This window comes from Diceros bicornis, chromosome 6 (assembly GCF_020826845.1).
Source record: "Diceros bicornis minor isolate mBicDic1 chromosome 6, mDicBic1.mat.cur, whole genome shotgun sequence".
In the NCBI taxonomy this organism is placed as follows: domain Eukaryota; kingdom Metazoa; phylum Chordata; class Mammalia; order Perissodactyla; family Rhinocerotidae; genus Diceros; species Diceros bicornis.
This window is the reverse complement of record NC_080745.1, coordinates 54,261,090-54,285,674: the sequence shown is the minus strand read 5'-3', so window position 1 is coordinate 54,285,674 and position 24,585 is coordinate 54,261,090. Positions and strand designations below refer to the sequence as shown.

At 38.9% G+C, this 24,585-nt stretch overlaps 1 protein-coding gene across 2 annotated transcripts in view; it reads left to right on the top strand.

Annotated features, from left to right (window-relative positions):
• The window catches only part of RNLS (renalase, FAD dependent amine oxidase), a 264,997-nt gene that overhangs the window by 237,916 nt on the left and 2,496 nt on the right, over positions 1–24,585 (top strand). The window lies entirely within an intron of this gene.

The following is a 24,585-nucleotide window of genomic DNA, read 5'->3' as shown; positions in this document are numbered from 1 at the left end:
ATAGATGCAACTAAAGAAATATAGCTTCTGTATTTATCTGTTTTAATGTGGCTGGTAAGCTGATTTTAAAAACAGTTTAAAGCTGGTACCCCTAAAAGACTTTGGCCAGTGCTTCATTACAGATTTAAATGTGTGACCGTCTAGGATAAGTACTTTGAAAGATAATAATAATTTGTGTTTATCAAAGTACATTAGGTGTGTTGTTTTGTAGTTGATTTCCACAATAAAATCATACTGTTTTGGTCATTCTGCCACTACTCCTATGACTTTTCTCCCATATTTGTGCTTTATAATTCCTGGATTTTTAATAATGTGGTGTGATTATGATCTTGGACTTTAGAGTCAGACAGACTTCAGTTCAAACCTTAGCTCTCCGTGTGCCTTTCAGCAGGCTAGACTGCCACTCTAAGCCTCAGGGGCCCCGTCTGTAAATGGGAACAACTGAACTTACCTCATAGGGTCCTGGTTAGAATGAAATGAGAGAACAGTAGAAAACATTTACTACAGACACTAGTTCAAAGCAAGTTTTCAATAAATATTAGTAAATAGTGGCAAGAGGAGATGGGGTGAAGGTGCTTCCTTGGTCGTTTCTTACTTAGTAGCTTAGCTCTGTGTGTCCTTTGCTCTCTTTTCTTAATTATCTCTCTTTACAAGCTGTCCCACTCTTTCTTTTTTCTTTGTCACTTCCTTCTCTTTTCAGAGTTTCTCTCTTTTCTTTTCTCTCTGTTTCATATGTGCAGATACTTCTGGATAGGGGTGTTTCAGAAGGACTGAGTCAATGCCAGGGGCTATGACACTTAGTCATACCATAGGGACTATTGACTAACGTCGGAACAAGGTGAGATAAAAGTGGTAGATCCCTGTGCGCACAAGGAACTCTTGTCCGTTGGCTTTTTTTAAGCTGATAGATTTTTCAGCTTCTTGCCATTCATTCCTAAACTAACTTGCACATTTTCCAGTGTTTGGTAATTTAACACATTTATGCCATGAGTCAACATTTCCTGGCATGAAATTATGGCCACAAGAGCGCTCTTGCCTATGTGCCGTAAGTTTACAGTAACCTGTAAACTTGGAGAGCCAAAACAGGCCCTTTGGGATCAGTGGACTGTGGCGTGACCCAGCCTTTCAACAGCAGGAAATCTAACACCTGTCAGTCCTAGCATTCCATTGAGTAATCTCTCACCTCTTTGTCACTGGTATGTAACTAACTACTTGCCTCAATTTATTTTGAGGAAGCCACATATGTGTGAGATCATCAGCTTAGAAATTCTGATCTTTGAATTAGAGATGTACAGTCACAGTTTAGAAATTTGTATGGGCAGATATTTCCCCTTTTCACAAAAATTCCGTATTATATGAACTATTAAATGTTTTAACACATATGAGTTTAATGAAATCATTTTTTCCAGTACTCATGGGACTTACTCTGCCATATAGTCAGTATCACACTTTTTCAGAACTAATTACTTTGAAGAGTATTACTTTATAGGAAACTTTAAAAAGGAGTCTGTGTCATTTTTCCTGGACAAATGCTACATATATTCACTTGTACCCAGAGTTACTACTTAAAACTGGATGATGGATGTTATTATATGGGTGTGGACACCCTAAGAGAAATAGGCCCTCTTCCAGAACTTTTCCATGAAGGGTAGATCAACTTGGCCTGTTTAGAGTGAATATCAGTATTATGCTATAAAGCTAACAAACAAAAAGTTCAGTTGACAAAAGCTATTTACACCCACATTAGAAATTAATAATATGTAGTCATCTTTTCATTTAACATAAATTTATTGAGCTCCTACTATGTGCCAAACATTATATTGAATTCTAAAGACTCAAAGACAGCTGCCTTCCTTCAAGGAGCTTCCCGTATAGTCAGCAAGTCTGACCAGTAAGCAGATAATCATGATATAGTGCAGTTTGCTATAAGAAAGGTATGCACAATGTACTGTGTGAACACAGAGCAAATTTGAGAAGAAAGTGGTAATAAACAGCTTCTAAAAGAAGGTGTCACTTGAGCTAAATCCTACGAGATGAAGTCAGACAGGCAAAGGGAATGATGTTGGAATGATGTTCCAACAACATGTACACTTTCCCAGAGTCAGGACACTATAAGATGAGTTCTTTCTGTTCACCTTGGTCTTTGCCATCATGTGTTATAGCACTTCTATAACCCATGACAGTCCACATCATCATTTTATTAGACAGTATATATATTATATACTGTATATATTGTATAGATGTATACAATCATGCGTCACTTAACGATGAGGATACATTCTGAGAAATGCGTCATTAGGCAATTTCATCATTGTGCAAACATCATAGAGTGTACTTACACAAACCTAGATGGTATAGCCTACTACACACCTAGGCTATGGTACTAATCATCTGGGATCACCATTGTATATGTGGTCTGTTGTTAACTGAAATGTCATTTTGCGGTGCATGACTGTATAAATATATATACATATATTTTTATATTCATTCTCTCTCTCAAAAATTCCATTTATTAATCCCCTACTCTGTGTAGCTCACTGGGTGTTGTAGGTAACTCGTTCATCCACCAACCACTCTGTGGAGTTTCTACTCCTTCCCCTTTGCATAGGTGAGCAAGTTGGGAATTAGAGAGCTCAGTACCTTTTGTGAGGTTCTTCCGCTAGGAAGTGGCGAAACCAGAATTCAAACATAGGTCTGTTTAAAAGCTAGTGCTTTTGGGCCGGCCCGGTGGCTTAGCGGTTAAGTGCACGCGCTCCACTGCTGGCGGCCCGGGTTCGGATCCCGGACGTGCACCGACGCACCGCTTCTCCGGCCATGCTGAGGCCGCGTCCCACATACAGCAACTAGAAGGATGTGCAGCTATGACATATAACTATCTGCTGGGGCTTTGGGGCAAAAAAAAAAGCTAGTGCTTTTTAAATACCTCACTCTACTGCTGGTAATTGTTTTGAGTTCTGGCTTTTCCCCAGTTATGACACATTCTTACGCCATCATTCTTTTGCTGCTGTCAGCTAGAAATAATACTAGTTAACATTTATATTCTGATTTTAGAAAGAGCTTTTTATAGTTGTTTTCATTTGATCCTCACAACAATTCTGACAGATCAGGAAGTAAATATTACTATCTTTGCTTTAAATGAGGAAACTGAGGTAATGTTGAATGTTTTACCTAACATGACACAACTAGTAAGTAGCAAGATAGACATTGGAACATGTCACTTTAGATTCATGGTCCATGTTTCACACTGTATACAAAAATTAACTAAACATGGATCATAGACCTAAATATGAAAACCAAAACTAGAGGGACGAAGTCAAGATGGCGGCGTAGTCAGACTCTGAACTCACCTCCTCCCGCGAACACAGCCAATTTACAACTACTCGTGGAAAAATTACCCCTGAGAGAGAACTGAAAACTGGATAAGAGGAACTCCTGCAACAAATTGAGGTGGAAGAGGCAGAGGAAAAACTCTGCCTTCACAAGCCGCAGTGCCTCACGGCCGCCAGGGAGCACCCCAAAGGTATGCAACCCTCCCTGGAGGCGCAGGGCCCTGAGCTGGGAGCGCCCCCACTGTGGGCATTTTGTGGACCCAGCACAATCGAGATGAGTGGCATAATATCTGACTTTGCCTGCTACTAAAACATCGGGGAGTAACCCCAGAAAAGATGGTTCACAAAGAAATCAAAACTAGCTCTTAAAGGGCCCACGTACAAACTCACCCATGTCAGAAAGCAACCTAAAATCACCAAAAAGAAAGGTGCACAGTGCTTTGGTGAAAAGAGACTCACCTAATAGGCCCTGAGTGCATCTCGGTGAGAGGTGAGACCTCTCCAGGGACTGGGACATTGGCAGCAGCCATTGTTGTGGCCTGATGTGGGCGTGCTGACACAGACGCCATTGGAGTTCTCCCTGGGGCGTGCTAGCCCAGGGTCTGCCCCATCCGCTAGAGCACCCATTTAATCCAGCTCAGCCAGGGCAGGCAGCCCACCCTAGAGACTGGCCCCACCCAACAACAAGCCCTCAGGCAACTTGTGGGCCTGCATAGATTGGTGACTGGATTCTCTGCAGCCTGGCAACTGAGCGCACTTCAGTGGGGCAGGGTGTGCACAAGGGGCAGGTGGAGAGTGTGGGGCAGTGGTGGAGCGTGTGGGGCTCCCACCGTGGAGAGACTGGGTCTGCTTCGGGAGGTTGGGGCACACACACGGGGCAGGACTGTGTTAACTGTGTGTGTGGACCTGCAGGTGTCAGGGCTTGTCAGCTGCAGAAGACTTGTGCTTGTCAAAGACCCACATATGGGGTTTGCCCCACCTTCCAAAGCCTGAAACAATTGGGTGCTCCCATGCCTGAGGCCAGCCGCACACAGCTGCAATCCTCAGAGAGCTGACAAGAGACCTAAAGGCTGGAGGCTTAAGGCAATTGTAAGGCCCTGAGCCTAACAACCTGCCACACTGGGGGCCTACTCACTTAAAAGAAATACTGCAACACAAATGTGGTATTAGAGCTTACAGCCAACTATACTGGGACTCCCCACACCTGATAAAGAGGCTGCAGGGCCCACAACAACTACAAGCAGCTGAGCATTACAACAGCTGGCCAGGAGCATAACTCGGCCTCCCTGGGCGCCTACAGGGAGAGCAAACAGGCTACAACAGAAGGACACATGTAGCCCACATAGGGGTCACCCCTGGAGCATTGAGAACTGAGGGAAGCACACTGCAGGCCTCCTAAGGTGTCACTTACATAAGGTCACCTATCCAAGAGCAGGAGACGTAGCTGACCTACCTAATACGTAGACAGAACCACAGGGAAAGAGGCAAAGGAATACATTCCAAGTAAGGGAACAGGACAAAACCCCAGAAAAGGAACTGAGTGAAACAGAAATGAGCAACCTACCCAACAGAGAGTTCAAACAAAGAGTGTTAAGGATGCTCACTGATCTGGGGAGAAGAATAGATGAACTCAGTGAGAACGTCAACAAAGAAATGGAAGATATAAAAAAGAACCAATCAGAAATGAAGAATACAATACTGGAAATGAAAAATTCACTAGAGGGAATCAAAAGCAGAGTTGAGGATACAGAAGAACGGATCTGCGAGCTGGACGAAAGACTAGAAGAAATTACCCAAGCTGAACAGGTAAAAGAGAAAAGAATTAAAAAGAGTGAAGACAGTCTAAGGGACCTCTGGGACAACATCAAGCACACTAACATCCGTGTTATAGGTGTCCCAGAAGGAGAAGAGCGAGACAAGGGAGCAGAGAATCTGTTTCAAGAAATAATAGATGAAAACTTCCGTAATGTAAGGAAGGAAACAGACATCCAGGTACAGGAATCACAGAGAGCCCCAAACAAGATAAACCCAAAGAGGCCACAGCAAGACACATCATAATCAAAATGTCCAGAATTAAAGATAAAGAGAGAATCCTAAAAGCCGCAAGAGAAAGTCAAGTTACATACAAAGGAAACCCCATAAGGCTATCAGCTGACTTCTCAGCAGAAACCTTACAGGCTAGAAGAGAGTGGCACCATATATTTAAAGTGCTAAAAGGAAAAAACTTACAGCCAAGAATACTCTACCCAGCAAAGTTATCATTCAAAATGGAAGGAGAGATCAAAAATTTCCCAGACAAGCAAAAATTAAAGGAGTTTGTCACCAAGACACCAGTGCTACAAGAAATGTTAAAGGGACTGATTTAAGGGGAAAAGAGAAGACCACAAATAGGAAAAATTATCTATTTCCGTGATAAGAGGGTAATGGAGACAAAGGCACAAAAAAGAGGTTAGATATGATATCAAAAACATAAAAGGAGGGAGGAGGGGAGTTAAAGAGTAGAGCTTTCAGACAGAGATCAAACTAAAGAGACCATCAATTCTGTATAGAAGAAGAAAGGAACAAAGAAGGACTGCTAAAACACTGAGAAAAAAAAAAGTTAAAACATGGCGGTAAGTACATACCTATCAATAGCTACTTTAAACATCAATGGACTAAATGCTCCAATTAAAAGGCATAGTGTGGCTGATTGGATAAAAAAAAAACAAGACCCATATATATGCTGCATACAAGAGACACACTTCAGACCTAAAGACGCTCACAAACTGAAAGTGAAGGGATGGAAAAAGATACTCCACGCAAATGGCAATGAAAAGAAAGCTGGGGTTGCAGTACTCATATCAGACAAAATAGACTTTAAAACAAAAACTGTAAGAAGAGACAAAGAAGGGCATTACGTATTGATCAAGGGAACAATCCAACAAGAGGATATAACACTCGTAAATATCTACACACCCAATGTAGGTGCACCTAAATATATAAAGCAATTATTAACAGACATAAAAAGAGAAATAGACAGTAACACAATAACAGTAGGGGACTTTAACACTCCACTTACACCAACGGATAGATCATCCAAACACAAGATCAATAAGGAAACATTGGCCTTAAATGACACACTGGAACAGATGGACCTAGTAGATACATACAGAGCATTCCATCCAAAAACCGAAGAATACACGTTCTTTTCAAATGCACATGGAACATTCTCCAGGATTGATCACATATAAGAGAGAAGGCACAAATAAGTAAAATCAGAAATGAAAAAGGAGAGGTTACAACAGACACCTCAGAAATACAAAAGATTATAAGAGAATACTATAGAAAAGCTGTATGCCAACCAATTCGACAATCTGGAAGAAATAGATAAATTCTTAGAATCATACAACCTTCCATAACTGGATCAAGAAGAAGTAGAGAATTTGAATAGACCAATCACCAGTAAGGAGATTGAAACAGTAATCAAAAACCTCCCCAAAAATAAAAGTCCAGGACCAGACAGCTTCCCTGGTGAATTCTACCAAACATTCAAAGAAGACTTAATCCCTATCCTTCTAAAACTCTTCAAAAAAATTGAGGAGGGGGGGAAGCTCCCTAACTCATTCTACGAAGCTGACATTACCCTGATACCAAAACCAGACAAGGACAACACAAAAAAAAAAAGAAAATTACAGGCCAATATCTCTGATGAACATCGATGCAAAAATCCTCAACAAAATACTAGCAAATCGCATACAACAATACATTAAAAAGATTATACACCATGATCAAGTGGGATTTATTCCAGGTATGCAGGGATGGTTTAACATTCGCAATTCAATCAATGTGATACACAACATTAATAAAATGAAGAATAAAAATCACATGATCATCTCAATAGATGCAGAGAAAGCATTTCACAAGATACAGCGTCCATTTACGATAAAAAAAACTCTGAATAAAATGGGTATAGAAGGAAAGTACCTCAACATAATAAAGACCATATATGAGAAACCCACAGCTAATATCATCCTCAATGGTAAAAAACTGAAAGCTATCCCTCTAAGAACAGGAACCAGACAAGGATGCCCACTGTCACCACTCCTATTTAACATAGTACTGGAAGTCCTAGCCAGAGCAATCAGGCAAGAGAAAGAAATAAAAGGAATCCAAATTGGAAAGGAAGAAGTGAAACTGTCACTATTTGCAGGTGACATGATTTTATATATAGAAAACCCTAAAGAATCCACCAGAAAACTTTTAGAAGTAATAAACCAATATGGTAAAGTTGCAGGATACAAAATCAACATACAAAAATCAGTTGCATTTCTATACACTAACAACGAAGTAGCAGAAAGAGAAATTAAGAATACCATCCCATTTACAATTGCAACAAAAAGAATAAAATACCTAGGAATAAACTTAACCAAAGAGGTGAAAGAGCTGTACACCGAAAACTATAAAACATTTCTGAAAGAAATTGAAGAAGACACAAAGAAATGGAAAGCTATTCCGTGCTCTTGGATTGGAAGAATTAACATAGTTAAGATGTCCATACTTCCTAAAGCCATCTATAGATTCAATGCAATCCCTATCAAAGTTCCAACAACGTTTTTCACAGAAATAGAGCAAAGAATCCTAAAATTTATAAGGAACAACAAAAGACCCCGAATAGCTAAAGGAATCCTGAGAAAAAAAAGCAAAGCTGGAGGTATCACACTCCCTGATTTCAAAATATACTACAAAGCTATAGTAACCAAAACAGCATGGTACTGGCACAAAAACAGACACACAGATCAATGGAATAGAATCGAAAGCCCAGAAATAAACCCACACATCTATGGACAGCTAATCTTTGACAAAGGAGCCAAGAACATACAATGGAGAAAAGAAAGTCTCTTCAACAAATGGTGTTGGGAAAACTGGACAACCACATGCAAAAAAATGAAAGTAAACCCTTACCTTACACCATACACAAAAATTAACTCCAAATGGATTAAAGACTTGAATGTAAGACCTGAAACTATGAAACTTCTAGAAGAAAACATAGGCAGTACGCTGTTTGACATCGGTCTTAGCAACATATTTTCAAGCACCATGTCTGACCGGGCAAGAGAAACAATAGAAAAAATAAACAAATGGGACTACATCAAACTAAAATGCTTCTGCACAGCAAAGGAAACCATCAACAAAACAAAAAGACAACCTAAGAGTTGGGAGAAGATATTTACAAACCATACATCTGATAAGGGCTTAACCTCCAAAATATATAAAGAACTCATGCATCTCAACAACAAAAAAACTAACAACCCAATTAAAAAATGGGCAAAAGACCTGAACAGACATTTCTCCAAAGAAGATATACAGATGGCCAACAGACACATGAAAAGATGTTCAAAATCATTAACTATCAGGGAAATGCAAATCAAAACTACAGTGAGATATCACCTCACGCCCGTCAGAATGACTATGGTTGATGGGATGGGAGACAACGTGTGTTGGAGAGGATGTGGAGAGAAGGGAACTCTCATGCACTGCTGGTGGAAGTGCAGGCTGGTGCAGCCACTGTGGAGAACAGTATGGAGATTCCTCAAAAAATCAGGGATGGAGCTGCCATATGATCCAGCTATTCCACTGCTGGGTATTTATCCAGGGAACTTGAAAACACCAATGCATAAAGATACATGCACCCCTGTGTTCATTGCAGCGTTATTCACAATAGCCAAGACTTGGAAGCAACCTAAGTGCCCATCAAGGGACGAATGGATAAAGAAGATGTAGTATATATACACAATGGAATACTACTCAGCCATAAGAAACAATGAAATCCAGCCATTTGTGACAACATGGATGGATATTGAGGGTATTATGCAAAGTGAAATAAGTCAGAGGGAGAAGGTCAAATACCGTATGATTTCCTCCATTAAGTAGTAGATAATAACAACAATAAATAAACACATAGAGACAGAGATTGGATTGATGGTTACCAGAGGGGAAGGGGGGAGGGAGGAGGGCGAAAGGGATAATTTGGCACATGTGTGTGGTGATGGGCTGTAATTAGTATTTGGGTGGTGAACATGATGTAATCTATGCAGAAATAGAAGTATAATGATGTACACCTGAAATTTATACAATGTTATAAACCTATGTTACTGCAATAAACAAAAAATTTTTAAAAATTAAAAATAAAATGTGATAGGTACATTTCCATTATAAAAGTATTATGTTACTAGCAAACATTTGTGTGCCCAGTTCATAGATAGGCAGTTCAGTTACTGTTCGAGGAACTTATGTATAATTAGCATAGGGTCTTTGTGTTGTTATCTGACTCTGGTGGTGTGCTTGTATAAAGTAAATAGAACTTCAAAATTTCATTACAACAACAACAACAAAAAAAAAAAGAAAACCAAAACTATAAAACTTCTAGATAAAAACATAGGAGAAAATCTTTATGATCTTGGGTTTGGAAAACATCATAGATAGGACACAAAAAGCACAAACCATAAAAGAATAAATTGATAAATTGTGCTTGATCAAAATTAAAAACAATGTCTTTGAAAGATACTGTTAAGAAAATGAAAAGACAAACCACAGACTTGGAGAAAATGTTTGCAAAAACATATATGTGATAAAAGACTGGTATTCACAATATTTAAAGAACTCTCACAAATCAGTAATAAGAAAACAAATGGCCTAATTATTTAAAAATGGGCAAAAATTTGAAAGAGCACTTCACTAAAGAAGAGTTGTGAATTTAACCATTGGAGGTATAAGAGTTCTACAATGAAAACTATAAAACACTGCTGAAAGACATTAAAGAAGACTTAAGTAAACAAAAAGACATCCCATGTTCATAGATTGGAAGACAATATTTTTAAGATTTTAAGTATTTCTAATGTTTTTTAATCTGGCAATATTACCCAAAGTGATCTATAGATTTATTGCAATTTCTATCAAAACCCCTATGGCCTTTGCAGAAATGGAAAAAGTTGATCCAAAAATTCATATGGAGTTGCAAGGGACCCTAATAGCCAAGACAGTCTTGAAAAAGAACAAATTTGAGGACTCACACTTTCTGATTTCCAGACTTACTACCAAGCTACCATAATCAAAATAGTGTGGTAATAACATAAGAATATAGATCAATGGAGTAGAATGGAGAGTACAGAAATAAACCCATACCTATGGTAAATTAATTTCTGACAAGGTTCCCAAACACATTCAGTGGGAAAAGAATAGTCTCTTCAACATATAGTGGTGGGACAACTGGATATCCACATACAAAAGAATGAAGTTGGACCCTTACCTCACACCGCATGCAAAAATTCACCCAAAATGGATCAAAAACCTAACGATACAAGCTAAAATCATAAAATTCCTGGAAGAAAACATAGAGGTAAATTTTCATGACCTCATAGTTGGCAATGGTTTCTTAGCTATAACACCAAAAGCATAAGCGACAAGAGAAAAAATAGATATTTTGAACTTCATCAAAATTCAAAACTTTTGTGCATCAAAGAACTATTAAGAAAGTGAAAAGACAACCCATAGAATGGGAGAAAATATTTGTGAATCACTTATCTGATAAGGGTCTATTATCCAGAATATGTAAAGAACTCTTATAACTCAACATCAAGAAACCAAACAATCTAATTTGAAAATGGGCAAATGACTTGAATAGACAGTTCTCCAAAGAAGAGATATAAATGGTCAATAAGCACATGAAAAGATGCCCAAAGTCATTAGTCACTAGGAAAATGCAAATTAAAACCACAATGAGATACCCACTAGGATGGATGTAATTTTTTAAAAAAGAAAAATAATAAGTGCTAGTGAGGATGTGGAGAAATTGGAACATACATACTTTGCTGGTGGGAATGTAAAATGGTTCAGACACTGTGGAAAACAGTTTGGCGGTTACTCAACTAGTTAAACAGAGAATTACAATATAACCAAGCCACTCTACTTCTAGGTATATAGCCAAAAGAATTGAAAACATATGTTCAAACAAAGCTGTGTATACAAATGTTCATAGCAGCACTATTCACAATAGCCAAAGGCAGAAACAATCCAAATATCCATCAACTGTTGAATGGATAATCAAAATGTGGTATACCCATGGGATGGAATATCATTCAGCCATGAAAAGCAATGAATTATACTTTACTAAGAAAATCAATCATTATGTGAGAAATATGTGTTCAACATATTTCTAACAACAAGACCCATGGGAAATTATATTAAAGTACACATATTAAACATTTGAAGGACAAAAAAAAAAGCAATGGGTCCAGCCCCGTGGCATAGCCGTTAAGTGCGTGTGCTCCGCTGCTGGCAGCCCGGGTTCCGATCCTAGGCGCGCACGGACGCACTGCTTGTCAGACCATGCTGTGGCAGAATCCCACATAAAGTAGAGGAAGATGGGCATGGATGTTAGCTCAGAGCCGGTCTTCCTCAGCAAAAAGGGGAGGATTGGCATGGATGTTAGCTCAGGTCTGATCTTCCTCACCGAAAAAAAAAAAAGCAATGAAGTACTGTTATTTGCTACCACATGGATGAACCTTGAAAACATTATGCTAAGTGAAAGAAGCCAGACACAAAGGCCACATCTTGAATGATTCCATTTATATAAAATGTCCAGAATAGGTAAATCCATAGAGACAGAAAGCAGATAAGTGTTTGCCAGTGGCTATTACTAATGATAAATTTTATGTTACATGCATTTTACCACACACAAAAAAAGAAGAGATGTGGATGGCAAGTAAGCACACACAAAAAAATGCTGAACATCATTTGTCATTAGGGAAACGCAAATTAAAACTACAATGAGATACCATGACATACCTACTAGAATGGCTCAAGTCAAAAACTTTGAAGATATGAAATGCTGGAGATGATATGAAGCAACTGGAATCCTCACATATCACTGTGGGAATGCAAAATGGCACAGACCCTTTGGAAAACACTTTCACAGTTTCTTACAAGGTTAAATACACACTTACCATGTGACCCAGCAACCCCACTCTTGGGGATTTACCCAAGAGAAGTAAAGACATACATCCACATAAAAACCTATTTGCAAATGTTCATAGCAGCTTTATTAATAATTGCCCAAAGTTGTAAATAACCCAAATACTCATCTAAATGGACAAATTGTTGTACATCCATAAATGAAAAACTACTCAGTTATAAAATGGAACTAACTACCAAGATTTGCGATAGCATGAGTGAATCTCAGAAGCATTATCTAAGTGAAAGCCAAACTCAAAGGCTACATATTATATTATTCTATTTGTATGCCTTTCTGGAATAGGCGAAACTATAGGGACAGAAAAGTGATCAGTGGTTGCTGGGGGCAGTGACTGGGAGAAGGGGATTAACTACAAAAGAGCACAAGGGAATTTTTTGGGGGATGATCCAAATGTTCTCTATATTGTTTATAGTGGTAGTTAACACGACTGTGTACATTGTCAAAATTTGTAGAACAGTACACATAAAAAAGGGTGAATTTTACTGTATTTAAATTATACCTCAGTTAAGCTGACTTTTAAAACCACTTGTTTTTCATCCTCCATTATTGTTTCTCTGAGGAGCACAAGGATTGACCCTTTCATTTTCACAGTATTAAAAGGAGAAAGAAGGTTGTTTCTAGATCTAAAAATCAAAATGGCTACAATCTTTTTGCCGTAATTGCACAGCCCAAACAAAAAGCTGTTGGGTCCATTCACCGTGAATGCAAACCAGAAAGAAATAATGGCCATGCTTCTGGGTCATCAAGAAGAAGGGAGAGGGAATGGAAGAAGAGGTGAAGGATTGAATTAGTGGAAAATTAAGCAGCTATGAACTTATATGGGGGAGAAGTAGTGATTAGGCTCAGTTGAGTAGGAAAGATGGTCTTAGGTTTATCTCTAGACTCACAGTCAAAAGCATTTTTGGCATTCTGCATCCTAGGATCCCAAGCAATTTGATCCTTTGAGAGATTGTGGTGCAACATTTATATTTAGATGAAAACAAAAGGATTCCAGTCGGTTAAATCACTTTATGGCTAGAAACTGGTTTCTGTACCTCACACCTCACGCAGTGCTTGGCAACTCTTAAAAAAACACAACTAATATTTGAAGAGTTAATGAGTGAACATACTAAAACTTGCTGAAGGGCAGAACAATTTTCTATTAAATTAAAAACTCCAAAAGGGAATGTAGTATGACTATTGTTTTGTCTCTTATTACTGCAGCAGTACTAGAGAAAACAGCACCTCATTCTTTATTGTGTGCTTGTTCTGAATAAGTCCTCATCAAAATAGACTGCTCCAGTGTTTTTAGGACTTGAAAAGATAGAACAGAGCTAAACAGATTCAATGTGGACTTCAGCAATTGAATATACAATTTCAGCAAAATATGTCCTTTGCAGTTCGAGGCCACTAAAGCTGCTACATGGATCATATAATTGATTTGTGGCACAGTCTGCCTGCATCTACCCAATGGTTTATTAAAATAGAATAGACAAATACGAATAAAGTGAAAAGCTCCACTGAGATTTGACCAAACCACATCACTTTCTTCACACCTAGGGTATTCCAACCAATAGTAATTTTACAGCAACTCACAATCTGTCGTACCAGATACAGAGCTCTGTAGCCAGGAGCCCACAATACAAGCAAACCTTTCCCTAAAGCGCAACAAAGACAGGGGTTTATGAAATCACCATTAAATATAATAGAACACTGGGGAGACGAGTAGAACAGAGGCAAGATTAGATGATGAACATAGCACATAAGAACCAATTAAAAATGTACGTCTCTGCAGGAAAGCAACCAGTGTTGATAAGGCTCTTTATGAATGTTGAGTACTGGAACGTAAGATAATACAAACTAAGAACCTCAGACACCAGTGGCCAAAAGAGGAATAATATTTTTTAAGGAAATATACCTAAAAGTAGATTAAATGGTATAATCAGTACCCTCAATTTGTCATTATTATCCCAGTTCTGAGTATCACTTATCTTCAATAATATGCAATGTATGATTAAGAAATAATTCTTATCATCACTTTTTTTTAACACTATAACAAATATATTACATATGTATATGATTTCTGGCTGTGCCATAAAAAATCTGAGCATAGAGAGTTGACTATTCTAAGAAAGAATTTTTTTTAAATATAGACATAAATTGGCTAGGTCACCCAGAAAAATTGGTTTCTTTTCTCTCTGACACCTTTAGCTTTCAAGAATGTATTTACCATCTCCCATGGAAAACATTATTTAAAGGATTATTTAGACTTTGTGCAGCTTCCCTGCAGCTTAGCCATAAACTATGGAAATAGCATGGACTCTGTCACTATGGTCTCCATCTTTTGAAATAAAGGTAAACATCTGTATATCCCATCATACATACACGTATACATTTACACGTATACACTCGTCTAGTTATATTTTACACACTTTTCAAGGTATTCTTTACAATGGCGTTTTTATGAGATGAGGGTGAATTATCTGGATAAGAAACCATCTTCACTTCCCATTTGAAATTCAGGCGGATTCAAATATTTCTGGTGCCTTTGTGTGGAGTCTACAAAAAATGTGCTAGAGGCAGAGAATTCAGCTTTCTAGGGGTGATGAGCAAGGACTGTGGGCACTGGAGGAGTGGTCTCCTGGACAGGGCAACTGCTCAAGAGCTGAGTTAGAATGGTGAGGGGCTGAAATAGAAGAAGGTTAATAACCTGGTAATTCAGAAAGAAAAAGGAAAATTTAGAGACTGGGAAGCCAAAGAAAATTATTTTCATAGAGAAAAAAAAATTTCCACCACATTTAAAGACCATTTGAACACTGAGAATTTAAAACTTTCAAAAGTTTGAATTAGTTTTTTGTTGGCCTGTGTGCATACATCCTTTGAGCAAACATTTGCTCAATACCAACCGTGTACAATGGAGCAATAGATGCTGGGAATCCAAAAATGAATGAGACACAGCCCCCGTAGTTTGCTATTTCTGAGGACTCAAAAGGCTTTTAAACGTCAAATATCTCTTAACAAACTGCAATTTGGAGAGTTAAGTGCAGAGGAATCAGCAATATTTTATTGTGTTTTCATCAAATCCCAGAGGGACTTTTAAAAAATAAGAGAAAAGGAAAGAAACAACACATTTTTAATGAGACCAATAGAAAACATTTTTTTTGTTGAAAAAAAATCTGTATTCAACTTTCATTTCTTAGATCTTCCTTTCCTGTATCATGGAAATTTGCTTTGAGGTTGATTGTATTTTTCACTATTGACACAATACTGAAGTCTCATCTTTTCCGAGTGCCTGGATTAGTTCCCTATCTGTAAATATGTAAACAGACATTTCCATTGACATCAACATAAGTTCTGGTCTCTCCTGCATTTATTTACGTTTCTCCCTGTCTTTGTACACAGGCGTATAATAGATGCTTGTAATCATGCCTTGGGAATATGTTAAGAATGAGACATCAATACAAAAATCAATACACACCACATTTACTCTCTAGGTACCTGCAATTTGAAGGTACATATTTATTCCACATTTGATTAAGTCTTTTTACCCAATCCCTGTTTTTCGCCACACCTTTTATGGTTACTACCTGAATATTTAGCCACAGGTGAACAATTGAAGAATGTCTTACCTCAGATTCTAATTCTATCTAGATTAATATTTGTATAGAAGAGTTGTACAAGTTTCTGGGAAATACGTTTTATGCAAGATTTTATTCCATTTTAAATAATTACTTATCCACTCACCATGTCCTGTGTTACCTGAGATTATTGATGGTTTTTCAAAGCTGACCTTTGCTGCCTGCCCCTACCCCTTATTTATGGAAAACCTTCCTCAGGCTGACAGATTCTGTGCTCTGAGCCACATCAAGCGCCTTGTCCAGAACAGTGGTTTCAGGCGTTTTTATTTCATTGACCAGTAAAATCCCTCTAAACATTTTGGGAACCAATATAATATTGCTATCTTTTTATTCTGCAATTAAGAATTTAAAAAGCAAATTCACAGCTATAAGAATTTAACGAAAAGTATAACCAAAAGAATTGTAAAGATAAACCTCATGACAAATTTATAAACAGAATTCATTTAGCTCTATGATAAAACTCATAATTCTCCTTATTTTTTTTCTTCTTGCCATAGAAGACTGACTTGACTTTGGGGAACCATTACCTTTGAGCTTTGCATAGGGGCTATAAAAGAATAAGTTAACAAAATATTCAATTTCTGCGGTTTATGTACCATGGCATGGGTTCAGGTTTACACTGGCAGCAGAGTAGGGGAAGTGAGGAAATGTATGAATCAGCTCCATACCATCTCAGCCTTCGTAGCTATTCATATTGCCAGTGTGCTCAGTACTTCACACACACAATGGCCAGAGGAAATGCCAACGCAAGGACATTATTTCTCAGAATTTGCCCCAATCAAGTCAGTGTGCAACTAGGAGACAGTAAGATTTCCCTGGAATCCCAGGACAATTTATAGAAAGAGTCACCCTCAGACATTGGAATTGATACAAATCAATTAAAAAGATGCAATGTGGGCCGGCCCTGTGGCGTAGTAGTTAAGTTCATGTGCTCCGCTTCGGTGGCCAGGGGTTTGTAGGTTCGGATCCCAGGTATGGATCTGTGCACCGCTTATCAAGCCATGCTGTGGCGGCATCCCATATAAAGTAAAGGAAGATGGGCACAGATGTTAGCCCAGGGCCAGTCTTCCTCAGCCAAAAAAGGATGATTGGCAACAGATGTTAACTCAAGGTTAATCTTCCTCAAAAAAAAAGGGTGCAATGTGCGTATCAAAAGCAGAAGTGAGGGCTTAGACATCTCCGTCTGCTGTCAAACCTCAGGCATACTCAAGTCTAATTCAAGTGATCCTCAGGAATGTAATGTAACCTAAGAGAGCAGTAAAATTACTCGGCCTTTTACAGCACCTGGGTTTGGGGTGTGTGTGTGTGTGTGTGTGTGTGTGTGTGTGTGTGTGTGTGTAAGATTAGCCCTGGGTTTTTTTTAATGTGAATTATTTCAAATGCAACTGAGAATAGGAGATCAGTATCGCAGGGGAATCATATTGGTTTTGAACATATTTATGTTTTCAAATGATCAGGATAACTTTCTCGAAAGCAAAGAGAAAGGCTTAGCAAATGTGAAGATCTTAAGAAAAAAACTGAAAATCTCCAGGGGTGCCTGCCTTTAGTGCAAAAAGTGGCTGTTGCCGTGGCCTTAAGAACCGCTGGGTTTTCCACGGTGTTAAGCTCTTTGGCAAAGGTACGAGTGCTGATGAAGAAACCACAAAGACATTTCACCTTTAGTGAAATGACAGACTGATGAAGAAAGCTACATCCTGGATATTTTTAATTTAGATCAAAATGGTCTCTTTTAGAAGCAACTACCCCCCGCCCAGGACTTACATCTCAAAGGAGGAAGCATAAGCCCCAGAGTTTAGGCTGCAGAGATGTCTCTATGTGCAGAGGCAGGGAGAATGTTAACTGTGTTAGTCCCTTTACTATGATGTTTATTGTTTTTGTTGGTGCTTGGTTCGGAGTTCCATAACTTTTGAGTTATCTGCCCCAACTCTATTTTTCCCACAAGCCCTGATATTTTTAATGTGCAGTTTTGTAGAACTTCAATTGTAACCAAAATACCTGTATTTTATTTTCACGACTGTTGGGGCCCTGATGTGACTGATGTGACCCATGGAACGGCAATGGTCTGGAGGGAGGTTATTAGAAGGTTATTAGAAGGAATTGGAATTGGGCCTCCAGCATCACCTAGAGGAAATGGCTCCTGATGTGATCCTAATTCTTGGCGTTGGAGTATCTCTGGTTTGGACAAAGGCGATGCGTAAGACTATCCTGGCTCAATGGGAAAAGAAAAAAAAAACCTAAAGAGTATTTAATTCCCTTATTTCTGATTGCGTGTCTGCTCTGCAGTCCTCTAATCCAGGACTGGTATATAGGATTCCTCTCGAGTGCCAACTCCAGCTGACTGGTAGTGGCTGCCTGAAGCAATGAAGTGAGAAAGGGGCTGAGGCCACTTCAGGGCTCAGTGGAAAAGAATGCCACAATTGATTAGTGATGTCTGTCAGGAGTTGCCGCACATATGTCAGCCTTATAATCTATGATACAGTTGAGGAAATTTGCCTACTAAGATAAATGGTCTGGGAAGACAACCAGACTTGGTTCTGGAATCGGTACATTTACCTTTGTAAATGAACAATTCGATTCTCTGATAACCAGTCTATCTCTGTCAGTTTCACCTGAGGCTGCTCATTTGAATGAACTGAGAAAATGGAGGATTCAAATCAGCAGTGCTGAAGATGTTAGAAGTCCTGACACTGAGATGCTGCTTACCCGAAAAGGCCCTGCTTGAAGGATCCTGCCACTCGTTATGTTTTGACTTGCTATGCATTTACTAACTATCAGATATTCAACATACTTCTCCCCTTACCCTATTTAGTATTTGCCATATTTCATTAATTGTAAGACGCCATCAAGTTGGTATACACCAGTAGACGGTCAAGGTGTAGTTTTCACACATGTGAACTTGGTTATTTCTAATGATCTAACAGTGGGACCACCACTGCAACTCCTTGATATTTAGATTAACAAATTATTTAAGGACCATTTGAGAAAAGAGTATGAGTCCCGGTTGCTGTCTGAAAACCTTTCTTTCCCACTGAAGAGAAAGTGCCCAATCAGAACTTGCAGAACAGATGTGAGCGGCTCAGAAGAAAACCCCAGAAAGACAATTCAATGGAGCACTCTTGTAAGAAATGCTGCATCGCCAGTGCTCAAGGTAGCACAGAGGACAGATTGTGTGGGGAAGAGTGTGGACATTGACAGCTCTGAGTTAGAGTGCTTCAGAGAAGTCAAACTCTGAATGTGAAGAAGTTTTTGGAAGGGCTTAACCAACCTATTTCTCTTTTATTTCCTTTTTATGTTTGCATAAGATCTACATGTAGATAAGTCTAAAAGAACTTTTCTAGTAAATATAAAATAAAGTTTTGTCATGTTGACACTATTTTTTTCTTTCTCCTTGATACATAAAATATCGGTGCTTCTTCCAACTGATGGTGCCTTAGATTCAATGAAAAAAGGTATAATTTACATCCATAACCAGTGAGGTAATGCAGCAGCAAGAACCTGATTGTTCATAGGTTGTCCAAGTTCTCTCATTAAATTAGTTGCGCCTCTAGGATTAGAAGTTATGAGACCTTAATTCTTGCCTAGCCCACTTGAACATCATCTACGGCCATATTTCAGAAAGGTTGGTTTTAAGTAACCACATCATGGACCGGATAGCCAACTAGAACGGGTCACCCTAAAATACAGCCACTCCATAGGCCAAACCAACAAGATTGTTATATATGAGTAGATGTCTGACAGTCCAAGGACAGGCGTTAGCTGTCAGCTTAGGTATGGAAGGAAGAGTGCACATTGTCATGTGTCACTGAATTTTCTTGCTAATTATCAACTATCATTTTGTGGAAATACCTATTAACCTACTTGTCTGCCTTCCTCTTTCTTTTCATCTTTAATTTCATTCTCACACCAAAGGGACTTTTTTGTGTGAATTTTTTTTTTTTTGGTGAGGAAGATTAGCCCTGAGCTAACATCCGTGCTAATCCTCCTCTCTTTGCTGAGGAAGACCAGCTCTGAGCTAACATCTATTGCCAATCCTCCTCCTTTTTTTTTCCCCAAAGCCCCAGTAGATAGTTGTGTGTCATAGTTGCACATCCTTCTAGTTGCTGTATGTGGGATGCGGCCTCAGCGTGGCCGGAGAAGCGGTGCGTCAGTGCGCTCCCGGGACCCAAACCCGGGCCACCAGTAGCCGAGAGCACACACTTAAGCACTAAGCCACGGGGCCGGCCCCTGAATTTTTACAATTAATAATCATGATACAAAGAAACTGTTAGGTTAAACTATATAGAAATTGACAATATTTTACCATTTCTGACCTACAGAATCAATAAGTTTGTGTGATTCAACTTAATACATGACGTACGAGACATTCACATAAAGCAGTTTGCAACCAGAGGCGAGAGGACAGACCTCCATTCGTCGTTACTGCAAGCCTTCTAAATACAATAGCTCTTCCATCTGAGCCTCTGCCAGCTCTGTGGGAGCCTCTGAATAACGCTCTTTGTGTAGCTGGTTCCCTGTGAAGATCTTCATTTGGTCAACTGTGTGTACAATATTCTATTTTTTTTAACTCAATAAACGTTTATTGCATGCTTAATATGGACTAGACACCATCGTCAGCCTTGAACACAAAGATTAGTGCATCACAGTGCCTACTTTTAGGAGCGTGCAATCTAGGAAGGGAGACAGACATGGACATAATTACAGTGCTAAATAGCAAGTCACATAATAGATACAAATAACATGCTGAAAAGACACTTACCCTGCCTGGCAGAGCAAGAAGGACCTGAGAGCAGATGACATTTGTGCTGGTTCTTAAAGGATGAGCAATTTACTTGGCAGAAAAGAGAGGGAACAATACAACTTCACCAAGCAGAATGGCTTATTCAGAGTCACAGAAGCACAACACGGAAGGATGTGTTTGAAGAACCTTAGTTTGAATGTAGATAGGAGTGTGGCAGAGGTGAGAGAAGTGGCAAGAGATGAGGCTTGAATGGAGATAAGATCTGGTTATGAAAGGCTTTCCACGTGGGGCTGAGGAGTTTGTATTTTATTCTGCAGGTGGAGAGAAGTCACAAAACACCTTCACATGGGTTTAAATAGCTTAGAAATAAAACTGCATTTTCTGCTTTGAATTTATATGTCCAGTCCAGTCATCATCTAAGTTGATAGAAACATTACATTAGTGACCCTGGAGCAGCAGCATCTGCAGCGAGAGTTCCCTGGCACGCATGTGAGCCGAAGCAACCTGGATGTCCCAGGGGTTGTTTCAGCCCTGACATCTCGCTTAAACACAGTCATTGAGTTGTGGTTCCTCACTGCGGCTGGAAGCATGGCCAAAGACTGCGTTATTGTGAGAGATTGTGGGTTTGACAATTACGTGCTTCTCCACTGCAGGGCTCCCTACTTCACATGGGTGAAGAAGCTTGCCAACACACACTTCATGTTTTCATATTTTCCTCATTGGGTAATTGCAAAATGGTCGATTCCACCTAAATGCAGCAAGATTGATTTCATCCAAACTGCACACTGGCTAATCAGTGGCCCAGTTTTCCAACCATGTGATCTGGCATCTGGCATCTGGCATTTACCACTCATCAAATGAAATTACATAACACCATAAATTACCAGCTCACCCCTGAGCAGAACTTTTTCCCTTAAGTTCCCTCCTGCTTAATACTTGTGTAATGTTTAATAATGCCAAGGTTTATCTATACAGGAATATCAATTGGAATGTATCAAAATTTTACAACAAATGTAGATTTATATATGTACGTGTATAAATTATACATAGATAGACACACACATATGTATATATATGAATACATATGAATAAGTTATTCCATTTACGTAAATTTTCCAGATGCATAAAACTAAGTGACTATCAAACATTTTTGTTTTGGGTTACTTAAATCATATCTTTATGGAAATGTTTCTGAAAGTGTTGGAAGGGTGAGTTCTGGACTCAGCCTGCTCTGTGCGAATCCCTGTTTCTTTAACTCCTAACTCTCTGTCCTTGGGCAAGTAACAATCTTTCTGAGTCTCAGCTTGCTTATCTATAAGATGAGAATAATGGTAACCACCTCATAGAGTTCCTATGTGAATTGGATGGGGTGTGCATGTAAAGCATTTGGTATGCAGTGAACATTCAAGAAATGCTAACCATTAATACTTTATGCATATTAGAATTAGTTCTTGAATATTGGGGCCATCATCACGAGCATTAATAATTACAGGAAAACTAGTAGCCGGCACCCTCAGGGCCCATTAAGAGCCAGAAAGTTGTTTGCCTCTCCACTAAATGGCACCTGACTGCCAAGTTTCTTTCTAGAGCTGTCTGGTTTTTGTGTTAATCCCTTGCTTTCAGACTATCAACACTATTCACATTCTAAAATCTCTAATATATAGGAACCAAGCAGTTTTCTTCCTCCCTTAGTGTTTCACTGATAAATCAAATCATCCATCTTGTTAAAAATTCCATCTAAAGCAGGAGATTAATAGCTCTGATTGAACATCCAAGTCTGTGCTTCAGTGCCTGCACTATGTGCTATCTATTTTAGCCGCTCAAAGATCTTTTGTGCTGATTCTAAGATTATCAGCTATAGAAAGACAAATACTGCATGATCTCACTTATATATGGAATCTAAAACAGTCAAACTCATAGAAGCAGAGAGTAGAATGGTGATTGCCAGGAGCTGGTGGGAGGGGGGAATAGGGAGATGTTGGTCAAAGGGTACAAAGTTTCAATTATGTGAGATGAGTCAGTTCTGGAGATGTAATGTACAGCAACGTGACTGTTGTTAATAACACTGTATTGTATACTTGAAATTTGCTGAGTACATCTTGTTAATTACCTTGATTATAGTGATTATTTTACAATGTATATGTATATCAAAACATCATGCTGTACATCTTAAATATATACAATTTTTATTTGTCAATTATACCTCAGTAAAGCTGGGGAAAAAATTACAATTCAACATAAATTAAAACTATGGCTTAATTTAAAAAAAAATTAGCTACTATGTCTGTGATAGATGATATTGCTATCAAGTGACCTCCAGAAAAGTGAGAGGATACTCTTCACATCTTACGTTTGTATCTGAGTGACATGGGTTTTAAGGTCCATATCTCTAGAGATTCAGATTCAACAATAAAATAATTGTACTGCCTCTATTTTTAGAGTAAAATATGGCATATAAATAAAAAATATCTATGCAAAGTTTTTCTAGTTTTAAAAAATTGTAAAAACATGTACTAACTCTGCCTATTTAGAACCAAAATCTCAGCTCCATAGTCCAAATAGCATTTATTACATTTCTGGATTTTTTTGTGTGTGATTTTTCAACAAGCAAGTCCTCATGGGCCATACTCTTTTATTCTCCGTGAAAACACTGTAGGGGAGAGACCAGAACTGCCATGTTGTAGTCTATGTGAATGGCTCCCCCTGAAGTTGTGCAGGAAAGCGGTCCTGAGTGAAATTGCCTTTATAGTAGGTTTGTGTAATTTGTTTTTTTAGGGAGTTTTTGGTCTTTCAGTAGCCAAACCATCTCAGTATCTAAGATAACTACATTTACCTCCTGCTCCTTCTTCTGACAATGAATGCTTATTAGCAACATCCATTCTAATTTTGAGAATAATTTTTTTCCAGGAAATAACTTCTACATATTTTTCATCATTTTAAATATTATAAACCTGGTTCTACAAAATAAAATAAATCCCAGACTTCAGCTGATTCTCCCCACTTTTGGTTCATAAATAGTAAAATCTACACTTTTAATAGATTTTTTGATTTATAAATTTTTTATCTTTAAAATTTGAAACACTATATTTCTCTTATCTTGCCTCTCGGCCATGTCCCTTCCTTCAGTCGACACACACACACACACACAAATACACAAATGTGGCTTGCCCTGTAGATTCCTAAACACATTTTGTTCTCATACACTCAGTGTCCATAGACTGTGAGCGTTTCCACATGCTACTCCTTCTCTTTGGAAAGCCCTATCCCTGTTTCCTTGAGTGGCAAACATTTTTTTTTTTTTGTGAGGAAGATCAGCCCTGAGCTAACACCCATGCCAATCCTCCTCTTTTTGCTGAGGAAGACCGGCCCTGAGCTAGCATCTACTGCCAATCCTCCTCCTTTGTTTTTCCCTTTTTCTCCCCAAAGCCCCAGTAGATAGTTGTATGTCGCAGTTGCACATCCTCCTAGTTGCTGCATATGGGACGCGGCCTCAGCATGGCCGGACAATCAGTGCGTCCGTGCGTACCTGGGATCCGAACCCAGGCCACCAGTAGCAGAGCTCGCACACTTAACCGCTAAGCCACAGGGCTGGCCCCCTGAGTGGCAAACTTTTATGCAACCTTCAGAACTCAAGTGAAATGACGAGGCACCTCCCCTTTCAAGCTTTCTCTATCTGGGTGTGCTGGGTTGGGCCCCCTCTTGTGTGTCCCCATAACACCCTCTCCTTCATCCTGTCTTAGCCCTTAGACACTGTTGTGTGCCAGCAGTCATGCTGAACTGGAAACTCCTTAAGGACACTGCCCTTAAATCTCTTTTGTATCCACCTCATCTGGTACATAGCAGATACTCAATAATTGGTGAATGATTTCATGAATATCATTTCCCCCTTCT